Source organism: Lycium ferocissimum, chromosome 6 (assembly GCF_029784015.1).
Source record: "Lycium ferocissimum isolate CSIRO_LF1 chromosome 6, AGI_CSIRO_Lferr_CH_V1, whole genome shotgun sequence".
NCBI lineage: Eukaryota > Viridiplantae > Streptophyta > Magnoliopsida > Solanales > Solanaceae > Lycium > Lycium ferocissimum.
In genome coordinates, this window is record NC_081347.1 from 26,946,031 (window position 1) to 26,959,811 (window position 13,781).

Below are 13,781 nucleotides of genomic sequence, written 5' to 3' on the forward strand. Positions count from 1 at the left end.
AGAAACTTCTGTAACTTTTTTTAGGGGTACTTTGGTTCCTGTCATGACCCAAGCCTATGAGCCGTGATGAGTGCCCGACCACTACTGACCAAGCACCCCTAAACTCGTACTTGCACTATCTTGAGTAACACTCGGTGGCCCATTTTTACTTATATACGAGCTATGCCAACACGTAAAATTAATACAACAAACTTTATATGGAAACTCATAAACCATGCATATGGATATATAAGTGTATCGCTTTAAGGATAACAACGCGGCGCCGACTAGCAGCAGCATACGTATCTTGTACACAAAATAATAGATGACAGAACTACACGACGTTCCAACTATATACAAGCGTCTACAGACCTCTATGGAATATAAACGTAGAAAAGACAGGACAAGGCCCTGTCATACCCACATATCTACATATCAAGATAGCATACCAAAAAGGGTTGCAGCTCCAAACCAAATGGGAGCGCCTTGTTGCAGGGCGGGGAGGTCCTCTGTGGATCGTCCTGGCTGACTACACGAACCCTGCGGGCATGAACGCGGCGTCACAAGAAAAGGACATCGGTCGAACGGTGTAATCGAGTATGTAAGGCATGAATAATATCATAATAAGAAATATGGAACATAACATGAGATAAAGATAACCTCTACATCTGATTGCCTCATAAGGCGAAAACCATGCATGCTTAGCTTTCAAAAGAAAACATGTCTCATATACATATATAACATAATCATTAGCCCGCGTCTGAGCCTCCCGCGTCCGGGGTAACCCTCTCATGCCGCCCACTAGTGGTGCTGCCAGGCCGTATAGGCGCGGTGTTACTATCATTATCCATAGTCGCCCACCGTAGTGGTGCTGCCTGGTCGTATAGGCATGGTGTTAATATCATGCATCAAGCATGCATGAGAGCCCAACTAAAAGCAACGACTCTATCGGAGTGACGTACGGTCGGTAACCTCCGATTTATATTATGGAACAATCATCATCGTTATATCTCACCTTGAAGGAACAATTATTATAAGGTGAGATCAACAACAATGAATAAAATCGAGAAAATCATGAAATAAGCTCAATAATCTCACAATAGCATTAAAATCATAAGCTTTGGAATTTCTAGAATTAAAATCATCATCATCATCATAGAAAACATCTCATCTTTAGTATCATAAGAAGCTTTTAAGAATCATGAACTTCTAACTTTTGGAAGTAAGAAGGCTATGGAAACATATATGGAATCATATCATAGGAATCATGCCTTTTGAAAGAAAGGAACTAGCCTTAACATACCTTTTCGGTCGACTTAACTTTAACTACTTAACGCTTGTCCTCTCAAGCTCGTAAATCTACATTCAAGAGAGTTCATACCACTTTTAGGCTTATCTTCATATGCTTATCTTAAGTCTTCAAATTAATTCCTTTTAAAATCTGCCGAAATTCGGGCAGCATCTCCCCTATTTATATCCCTAGCCCGAAATCACAATACCAACAAAACAACAATAATAGTAATACTAATATCAACAACATCATCATCAACACTAATATACTCCATAAAACATCCCACACGATATTTTTCCTAATTTCTCAACCAACCAAAACAATATCCACAATACCATAATCAAAGAATTATATTCAATTTAATCTCAAATTAATCCAAAATCTCCTTTAAAATTCATTCCATAGTCATCACCTTCACTTTAATACTTTACAACTTCTCTACTATGATTCTCTTCTTTTATAGGACTTGCTAAACCTTCAAATCAACTTAATGATGAAAAATAGGATGGAAAACATACCTTACACTAGAAGAACTTCACCCCACTCAACTTCTTCCAAGACCAAATTCATCACAACATTAAGTAGAGACAAGAACAATCCTTCTCCATGACTTAGCTTAGGGTTTTGGAGTTTAATCCTCTTTTGTGATGGTATAGAATGTTTTGGAATGGTGGAGAACCTTCAAGAACAGTCTTATAATGGAGAGAGAAGTGTGGAAGATTCTAGAGAGGTGTGGAGATGTTAGGAGATTTTCTAGAGGGTGGTGGAGTTGAAGAAAAATGAATAAAATGAGGTGTAGAAGCCCTTTTATAGGTGCCAAACTCGGATTGGGCCGGGTCAAAACATAAGTGGGCTTTTAAGTGAACTTTCCGGATTTTCCGCCCAGGTTCGGGTTCCTCTGACTGTCCGTTTTAAAATGCCCATAAATCCCTGCTCCAATGTCATATTGATAAACAGTTTATTTCGTTGGAAACTAGACTCGACGAACTTCATTTTAGGCTTTTGAAACACCTTAAAACTCCTAATATACCTAGAGATTTACCTCTCCAAAGTTGACCCAAAATGCTGTCCAAAATTCTGCCAACTTTTTTTCAAATTTTCGACAAACTTATATTCTTCGATTTGTTTGGTCCCGGAATCTTCCAAAACTCTCCATACATGTTATTTTTTTAATCATACTTGATAATAGTCATTTCCTTTGGTTCCAAGATTGTTCTTCCCGTTTACGACTTACGAGATCGTAATTCATCCTTTACTTCATTGTTACGTACTTCCCATGGCTTGTACCTTCCAAAACTTCATGGGACGTCTCCGATACTCCATTAATATGGTGACGTACGTGGCTTGCTCATGCTCTGAAAGTGCGAGGTGTAACATCCTTCCCCCCTTAGAAACATTCGTCCTCGAATGTTGTAGCTTGTAAGCTTACGATGCTATCATTAATTTCTTAAAATGGTTGTCTTCCTTTAGTTCTTGATTTCCATGTTCTTATAATATAGGCTCATTAGTCTTCTTTCATATTTTCCCAATTCTTTGTCGAACTCATTCATTAGTTTCATATCCTCTTGTTCTTATGTATGTACTTAGTGGTCGACTGATATCTAGCTACCGTCTTGGGACCTGTTGCCATTAAGATGGTCTTAACTCATGATTGCTACGGCTGCCTGCCGATCTGTGAGCACTCTTAATTGTTGTACTCCTTTGCCTTGCTCCTTATTTCTCTACTAGTAAACAAATTCCCTGGTTCAGATATGACACCTTTCCTTGCTTGCTTCTTTGGCGCTATTTTAGATTATCCCTCTTTGTACTAGTCGACCTTAAATACATACCATATCATCTCCTTTTAATTCCTTGGTCGAACCCCCCTTAACTCCTTAAAATATTATCATATTCATATTTGAACTTTTTTTCTAATTTCCTCTCCTCAGTTTTTGCATAATTACAAAATAAAATCATGAACATCGAACTAAGATAAAATCCTACTTAATCATAATTTCCTCCCAATACGAGTATGCTTCCCTCCTTAAGTCCTTGGCTTTCTTATACCGGTAACTAATTGAGACTTAAACTAACCTCCATTCTTCTTCGGCTCCTTATTGTCGTCCTTGCACCATTCTGTTAGCCATTTCATCATGGCGATTGTTTATATGGTTCTATGTCATACACTTGCATAATTCATATAACCAGTAGCTTGGAATTTCATGACTTACGAGGTACTCCCTAATCTCAGGCAGTACTACTGTCTTGCTATCCATAGGCATACTATCTTCCTTTCCTTTGAAGATTATTGAACTTCCTATAAATCTTCCTCTTTTAAAGCTTTCGTCTCTTCTAGTGCTATAAGTTCTTTTTAGTAATCCTGATTGTCCTTTATACTTATCCCTGGTCACATGTGGCTTTCCTCACTCCTTCGGCTACCCCTTGGAGTACTTTACTGCATATCTAAATGTACCTAAAATTTCTTCGGTGCGAGTGATTCGAGTCATTGTCCGGAATGCAACGTATCGCATTGGAGAAACTTATTCTCCTTCCCATATTTGTCTCATAATATACCTGCATTTAATCCATTCTCACTTTTCTTTAGCACATTCTTGACATATCGGTTCATCTCGAAATTTGACTCCTTCAATCCAATATATTTCCCTCTTTTGAGCTTGGAAATATTGTAGCTCATCTTAGAACTGAATTTGTTCTTCCCCCCTTTAGAGGATGTTCTCATATACCAGTAACCTTCGAGTATTAACTGTCTTTGATAATCATCTGGCCGACCTTAACGATCCTTCGCTCCTCTGTTCCTGATAATACCGGAGTTCCTTTCATGGTTTAACTTATTTTCCTTTCTGCTAGTTGACGTCTTGTATCAAATCAAAATGCTCATACATATCAGATCCAATTCAGATGCCTTCTTTATTGTCTTTTCACTTCTACCTTTCATGGCTACTAGTTCCCTGGGCTAATGAATTAATAGGGACATCGGAATTCATTAGGCCTTTACGGAGTGTCCGACTATACCATGCTCCTTTAATCCTAGTCTTTCTCCACGACTATCTTCTTAATATCCTTGAAATTCTTCTTGCTCTGGGTTCCCAATTCCGATTCATGTCTATACTACACCATTAAAAGTTGATATTCCATACCATCCATTCCCACGACTCGTCCTTCCATTAGCTTAGCTCATTTTGTCCCGTAATTCTTCTTAACTACTTGTTTGCATCACAGCTAGGCATCATAGCCCTTTTGATCTTCTACTGGCTCCCGTCTTTACCATGAAATCCTCACGAAATACACCCATTTCTTTCTTCCTTCGTCGAGTTCTCACCTTCCTTTCTGACTCTACGGCTGGTTCGTATTCATGCATATCCCCCATGCATCATTCCATTTCTTTTATAATTGAATCGTTGTACTCTTTATCAAGATTCTTATCCCATGTTACTGATGTTTTGCCTCTTGGCCAGATTTGTTAATTTATTATTGTCACACCCCAACTTTTGTCAGGGCATGACGGGCACCCGACTCTCATCAGAGTCGAGCGAACCCTTAAACGTTAACTCAATTTTTTTTTTTCCAAATTAAAAATTGAAAATGAAATACCAAAATCAACACGTAGCTCAAAGCATCCCTAAACATGTTGTATATATATATACGACATAGAACAAGGCGAGCCAAAAAGGCCTCTGCCATTTCTGTACAACAAAATAATGGCCGACAAGGCCAAACAGTAACCATAACTCCCACGCTGTTCGCAGACTTCTACAGAGTATGACCTGCACAATATATGAAACTATACCAAAACAGGGACGCCCTCCGAAACAAGAAGAGTTGTCCGACTCCCCGCTTTGGTCCCCCTAATTAGCCGGGATCGCCGAGTCGCGCCCACGGACTGCGGCATGAAACGCGCCCCCCGAAGAAAAGGGGTCGACGGAATATATATGCGAATATGTAAAGCATTATTCCGAAGCATGAATCGAGAAAAGTACAACGTAAGCAAATTTAGGATAAAGATGAATTTAATGTCCAAATAGAATAGTCCCTTCGGACGCCGCTTCCGCCTAATAATAATAATAATAATAGTAATAATAATGATAACAACAATGATAATAATGATAATAATCCCCTTCGCGTGTGCCGGTCCCGACATACGTCTATCACGGCCCTTCGGGCATCACGGTCCCGAAATAAAATGATGGCCCCGCCCGGCATGCCGGTCCAACATACGTCTATCCGGCCCCTTCGGACATGCTGGCCCCGACATAATATTCCTAGCCCCTTCGGGCATGCCACTCGTGACATACGGCTACCCTGGCCCCTTCGGGCATGCCACTCGTGACATAATACTAATCCTAGCCCCTTCGGGCATAATAATAACAATAATAATACTAATAATAACGTTGTGGGATGTAGACAAAGTCGCAAGTGGAATGAAATAGTAAAATCTCGCACCCCCTTCGGAGTGGTTTTAGAAAGTTTAAAAAAAAATCAATTTTATGTTTCTTTGTACAAAACTAGTTCTTTAAAAATCATTAGTGAACCACAAACGCGTTTCCGAAGCCATTTTTTGGAAAACCGAAGCAATAATTATATTAGTAACGTCGTTACACAGCAAAGTATACTATAGAACATAGTGAAGTAGTTCAACAACTGCCCTTTGGTAGTCGGGACAACAGCCCAAAAGTTTCCTTTAATTATTGTACCAAAATAAGTCAAATGGAGCAATACAAAAGTCTCGGGGATGTGGGCCCACCCCGGATCGAGTCGGGGTGGCGGACGTGAACGACGAACATTAGCCTTTATGAAGTCACTTACGAGAGTTTTAGGACAATTCGGTTCCATTTGTGAAAATTATCGGTGCTTAGGCTGTTCTTTCAACAAACATAAAAGGCACAATTCAATTCTATTGAATGGAAAAAGGCCAAAATAAAGCTCAGATTCCGAGGAGTAGAGTCGCCCCCAAAGCTCGTGTCTTAGCCTAACATACCTAGGACATGCCAAGAGAAGGAAAGAGCAAGCTTTACATACCTTATTCACGTCTTACGCTCGTCCGAGCTCAACTCGTTTCCACCAAAATCTACAATTGGTCATAATCACCAAATGTGAGTTACAAGCTTTTGAGAATTCAAGTTTAAATCCATATTTGCCTACCGAAATTCCGGCAGCATTTCCCCTATAAATTCAACATCCCTGAGAGTTTAACTTGACCAGAACAATCAACAACAGCCCAACAACAACACCAACAACAACAACAACAATCACTACAAATCACAATATAACACAACTAATCTTCTTTCCAACATAATGCTATAGCTTCCATTCCGACTTCACCTTTCCAACTTCATGTCAACATTCTCATATCTATTTACTAATCCAAAACCATTCAAATACAATTCGGAAACATTTCATAACATTTCTACAAAATATTCACAAAATATACAAACTTTCCACCAAAGCCATAATGCATCCAAAACTTTTAATCTTTAACATACATATATTCATAGTATGTTTCCATCTTCCAATTTCATCAACAATCATCATAATTTGCATCTTAACAATTTCATTTCCATGTTAACATAAAACTAGAATAAAATCATATAATTTCCTACAACAACCTAACAATGGATTTTTCATGCCAACTTGAACCATTCTCATTTCATTTACTCCACAAGAACATAACAACACAATTAATATACTAAATAAATTCAATCCATCTCCCTTCATGCAAGATACTACACGGCCACAACACACACATGCACCACACGGCCATGCACACACACACACATCATAATTCCATGATTTCCATTCAATTCTAATCGTTATAACATACTCACATCTCCCATAACATAAAACATAGAATTCTTACCTTTTTCTTCAAATTCCAACTTGTCGCAAACGTGGTTCTTTCGCTAAACTAATTATACCACGTCGAAGAGCGTCTTGAACTTGTCAAGAATTCAAGAAGGAAGAGATTTTTGGATCAAAGTTGAAGGCTTGGAAATTTTTTTTTTTTTTTTTTTTCTCTTGGCCGAATTGGTTGGTTGGTTGTTCTCCAAGTTCTTCTTTTTTTTTTCTTGAAAGTTCTTGAAATTATGAAGAATAATATGGTGGCCATCTTATTTAATCACATGGATTTTAATTCCATATGGGCCTTGGGCCATATGGCCTTGGCCGGCCACACCCCATACTTTGGGCCTCATTTCCCTTATTTTTTTTTTTTAGCCCAATTCATCATGGATCCTATTTTAAAAATTCCCGGGACTAATTTCCAAAATTCCAAGCTTGCCCTTAGGCCTTGTCCAATGTTCTCGTGTCAATATTTTCCGTAAGTAACAACATACACACCACATAAAATCAAAGCATGGCCTTATTCTTACAAATCACAATTATGTCCAAATTTCCCGAATGTGCAAAAACACGGGATATAACAATTATCCTCCCTCCTGTCCTTGGTGATTGCCCGACTTTCTTTAACTAATCCATTAGTGTACCTTTCTTACTTTCGCTTTCAGGGCCTTTCTTGATTTCCTTTGCTCATAAGTGCTCTTCTTCACTTAACATTTTATAGTTTTGGCCCTGAAGTTCGTAGAATATCCTATTAGAAGTACAAATCCGTTCTATTTCTAAAGTCATCTTTTGGGAAGGCTTTTCCGTTTTTGAGGTACTCGTGCCGTGTCAGTATGACTGCGCATTCATCTCTTCGGATACCCCTCAAGAGTCAGAAACCCCTTAACAACTTCACAAAACCTGCTTATTCTTTCCCACTTCACATCTCTATTCGTTGTTACTGCCCTTCAATCCCTCTTATCAAAATCTATTTTCGAACCCTGTGCATTCGTCTTTTGTTCCATACTACCATACTCTATTCTTTCTGTATACTTACTTTCGAGATTCATCCGAATGGTCCTTTGCCTCTACCGTCGTCCTAAACTCTCTCTCGGAAGCTTTACTTGACCCTCGTTAGCAACATACTTCCCTTGCTCACACTTCTTCTCTTCTCAAGACATCATAATCTTCTTACTCTTGTCTACTTACTTCCTTCTCTTCCCTGATATTCTTGCATCATGATTATCCAATTTTAACCTTTAGAGGAAACAATGTTTTAATAATCTCTTTCTACTTGAACTTCAATACCCCGTCCAATCAATACGTTTAACATATCGTAACATCGGTTATCAGGGCACACAGGGCACACATACTGGTTAACGTGATCACACATGAGTTATCATGTATATCGTTTTCTAACACCTTACTTACGAAGTACCCCCAATGCTATTTAAACTTGTCTTAAATCTGTGGTTTTAACACATCTTTGTTGACACCAAATTTTCATCCGGAAATAAACATATTTAAGTTTCCAAAATTCCCGAGCCCATATAGAGCAAAATACCCTTTTGTAAATTTAAAATCTGAACTCCCGGGAACATTTCAAAAATTAGTGAATTTACATAAAAATTGATAAAACAAGATAAATTTGACGAAAATCACAGAAAACAACAAATTTCAAAGAAAATACGGGATATTTGAGATTTTAAAAGGAAAAGTGCGTATTTTACTCCGTATAGCTCGGGAAATTTGAAAATATAAACGACGTACGGATTACGACTTATTTGTAGCATTTTTCACATTTTTAAATATTATCCGAAACTATGTCAATTTAGGCTCATATTAAAGCTCGTATTTTAAAACGACATATTCTAAAGTCTGTTTTATTAAAAAGCGGGTTTATATAAGGGTTTTTTTGCAAATATGTAGTTTCGTATAATTGCATATTTAGATTTTTTAATCATAGACAGGGGCCTTTTTAAAAATACGTTTTGAACATCGGGGGTCTTTTTAAACTTTTCTGCAACTATTTGGGGGAGAGGGTACATATATTAAAGGGGGCCAAAGTTGTGGCAACTTCAGTCCCTCAATTTACATGTTGACTGATACGCTCTCTCTGCGTCTCTTTAACTCTGTTTCAATGGCAATTAGGGTTCGTTGGTGTGGCGGCCAATTCAGGCCATTTTCATGGCCAATTTTAGCCGGAACTTGAGGGATTTTACACCCACTCCCATGGTAACTCGATTATACGGTTTATTTTCTTTAAATTTCTCAATTTGAGCCCTGAAACATCCGACCTGATGGGTTGTTGCTCGGGTCACTCGTAATTTTGGGTCGCTATGGGCGAGGTGTAAACCTCTAGCCATCTTGTGTGCCCAAAATAAATAAAATGAGGACCTTAGGGTAAAAACCCAACGGTTAGTGTACCGTTTGAGGGATTTCTATCCTAAATTTGTACCAGGTACACGTTGCTTTGGACTTATTTTTTTGGATTATATGTGACTAGGCGTACTATCCTAAATAGGAGGGGATTTTTAGATATTTTTTGGATTTTATTGGCTGGAATTGGTTAGATTTTTGTGATATATGCAAATTTTGGATTAGAGATAGTGCGATTCAGTACGAATTTGTTAAGAATTTTTGTTGTTTTGCTGGTTTCGAAAAATTTCAAAAGTTGGAGTTCTATTTTGGGTGGAAATCTGTTATCGGGAAAGTTAGATTATTCCATTTTTGGCCCTAACTCCATTCTCACCCCTATAAATAGAAGTTAGATTGTTGAAATAAAGATCCCCTCCTTTTGGCAAAAAATTCAGATATATACACTTCAATATACGAATATATACTAGGATCTTATCAAATACAACACAATATACTACTTACATATACAATATGCTACTATAGTATACCAAAAAATAAGTTGAGATAAAGGATCTGTCTTTGGGTTTTTCTGAGGCTTTTGGTGTTTGAAGCTGTCTCTAATCTCCTCTTTGATCTTTTGGTTGCGCCCAAGAAAGGTAACAACTTGTTTCTATTGCATCTACTATATTTTAGTTGCTTAAAATGTTGTTTCCAATATTTTACTACTTTGAGAACTGCTTGATGTATTTTCTTATGTGTGATGTTACTTGTATGGCTTATTTTATTGTTTATAATACTATTATTGGGATTATATAATGAATTTAGGGTTGTTAGTATGTTACCTCTCTGTTCATGGTGATTAAATTGCTTATATGTCATTTAGTGTGTGGATGATCTTTTCTATGTGTGGTAATGTCAACATGGTGTTTCTGAGATCTCTTTAAGCTAAAGATAGTTTTGAAAGGTTTAAAAAATGAAGAATGAGTTGGTTTTAGTTGGAAGTCACTGTTTCATTAGTTTTGTTGCTTGTTTTCAGAAGTTTTCACCTAGATTTCAGGTCTTGAACTTGTGTAAAAATTAGTGTTATGATGCTGCTTTAAGTAAATCTGAGTCATACACTAGCCTTAAAAAAAAGAATATTACTTTTTTTTTACTGAAAGGATACTATTCCATTGAAATGTTGACTGTCCCTTAGTGTTGACTGGTTTTTCTGTGCCAGTCTATGTTATGGGATAATTCTGTTAAGGTTCTGGAGTTTGTGTGGCTTGAAAGAGAGGTAAGCACTCATCTAATAGTGATCTCGTTGGCTTAATCAGTTAAAAAGGGAAGAAAAGGTGCTGTTTGTTCATTGTTTGTGATGTAGTTTAGTTTTGAAGTTAAAATGTGTCTAAAATAAAGGACAGTACACCTAGTTAACTAGCCGTCAACTAAAGAGATGCTAGAAGCAGCATAAAGGGTAAAAGGTAAAGAAGCTTGTCTATTTACTGTTTTAACTATTCATGGTAGTAGCTGAATTTAAAAATGAGTAGGAATGGTTCAGAGGTGGTAAATTTTGTAAGGTGAAAACCCCTTAGTTGACTCACTCTCACCATTAGTCGACTGCTTGGCCAAAACTTGCACTGTTGAACACTTAAGTTTGCTTGAACCTTGTGCTAATACATTTGAATGATCATGTTTACTTCTTAGCTCAACCACTTAAGTTCTGCACATTCCAACTCATAAAAGACCTAGGCCAGGGAGATCATGCACCCTTTTTTTAAAACTTGAATACCTCTCCTTTTGCACCTAGTTGAACTTTCTACATGACCCTAGCCCTTTTAAAAGACTATTTAAAGATTGATATTTTTTGTGTTTCTCATAACCTCCATATTTGTTCCTTGAAGGATTGCCCGCTGTTAGATTCTGTGCCTAGTTTGACTTATGATAATGTTGGGTACTTGTGTATTTTGCCGAGAACTCCCTTGTGTTGTTCTGTGTGACTCTCTGAGTATTAAAATCTTAAATTAGAGTGTATGGAGGGTATGCCCTTTTTTTTTTAAGGATGGTTTTGCTTTCCATATATTACTATTATATATAAGAGGGAATGTGAGGACTTTTGTAGTCCTCACAATAATTTCCCAATTTTTTAAAAACTTTTTAATTAATTACTTTTATGTCCTAATTTTATTTATTTAAGTCAATTTTTTTGTTTTTTGTTTTTAAAGGTCTCTCTTTTAGTATCGAGCTGGGGACTTTTGTAGTCCTTACAATAATTTTCAAATTTTTTTTAAAACTTTTTAATTAATTACTTTTAGGTCTTAATCTTATTTATTTATGTCAATTTTTTGTTTTTGTTTTAAAGTCTACTTTTATTATCGAATATCTCTTATCGTTTTCGTTAACTTTGATTTTCGATTGGTGCTCGATATCGCATTTGAGCCCAATTAATCCGAGATAATTACTGTTTATCGCGCCTTTATTGAAGACGCTTCCTCCAAAGATTTTTTTCCATATCATGTTCGAACCCCTAATCCTAATTAAGAGAGGAGGACTCCGTGCTATTTCATGAAGTTAAATTATGTATTTGTCTTAAAAGTTCATTAACTATGTATAGATTATTTATTTAGAACTAAATAACTTGAGAAAATTAGGATACATAAGTTATAATGTCAAATTACGGTTTCCAAATTTGATTTGAATTAAATAATTTCATCAAAATGGAAGTTAAAATATTGAAGGAGTGGAATGAAAATTTTGCTTTTATATAACTATCCACTTGTGGGACTACAATGGGTATATGGTTGTTGTTGTTATTGTTGTACACTTATACTAACACAAATTATATTTCTTTAGTTAAAATATCTGCTTTTATATCTTGAGTTTAGGCCCGGGCTTAGCACGGGCCTCACATAACTAGTATAGTATATCAGCATATATACCAAGTTATATTAGTATTTCGACACTTGGACTAATTTTAAGGATAAATGAGGTAGTATATCAGCTGTATATCAAATATATTGTGCGTCCGACACTTAGAATAATTCTGAGAAAAGGAAGCTTGGGCCTCCTCTTGGGGCCCAGACACTACCTGGTTAGTTTCAGCCTCTTCTTGCGAGAATTTGGGCCTGCTGTGCGATTTGGGCCACTGCTTACTCTTATTATCATGGGTTTAGCCCGAAAAATGAATTATAATTTTTTTTCTGGCTTTGTAATAGCAATTAGTTTAATTCTATTCTTATGTTTAGTTCAATTTTGAATATGGACTAATGTTAAGTATACCCTTTGCATCTTATACCCCCTCAAAACCAGTTGGTGGGTTTCCACGAGGCCTACCAATGTGTATAGATCGAGTTTGCGAAATGGAGCACAAAAATGGAGCAAACGTTGGACTTAAGCTTAGATGCATAATACCTTCGTTTGGGCTTGGTCGGCCCAAAAACTCAACTTTACTGTTTATGCGATTTCAATTCCTATTTGCGCACTTAGTTTATTTATTGGAACCCTTACGAGACTATCATATAAATTAGAGTCGTCAAAAAGCTGATTTTGTATAAAATGGCATGAACTTGTACAAACTTGTAGAAAGGATGGACTGATTCCGCCTTTTGGACTCAAACGGGCCCGTTTTTAAAACTATGAGGTGGAAATAAACTTTCTAGAACTTAATGAATTGATTCCTATACTTGTGGACTTGTGATTATGGACTGAATTGGACCAATATTTAGAACTGTTCGGACTGTATTTGGACATTTAAAACCTGTATAAAAACGGTAAAAAATGGACTAAAAATTGACTAAGTTAGGATATATGGATTATTAGTTGTCACGACTCAACCTGCCATGACTGGCACCCAATTAAATCTTAGTGGGCGAATCAACACACAAGATCTTTATTCATTCAAGTCTGATTTTATATTAAATCGGTTAAATGATTATCTGAATTACGCATCAAATAGGCGGGTACGTCGTGTAAAATACTAAAACAAGTGCGGAGTCTAACTATTACAAATTTAAATTCGAAAGTCATTGTACGGGACTCAGCTTGAAAACACGTCTAGGCGAATCTATCTAATAAATATCGTAATGTCCGAATAAGAAAAAGACGTCGTAAGTACAAAGATCTTGGCGACCGCGTGAGAAGGATGCTCGCCCAATGCGTAGACAAGTATCTCACTCGCTAGATGTGAGGACGGTAGCGATCTCATGTCCAAAAATACGCAATCAAAATGCGACGAGGTAGTATCGATACAAACTTGTAATAGGTAAACATCATAGGTCGGTAAGATTAGTATCGTGCGTATCTTGTGAAATCACCAAAATAAACAAGCCGAGTCAATCATCACGAATATCATACATCACAA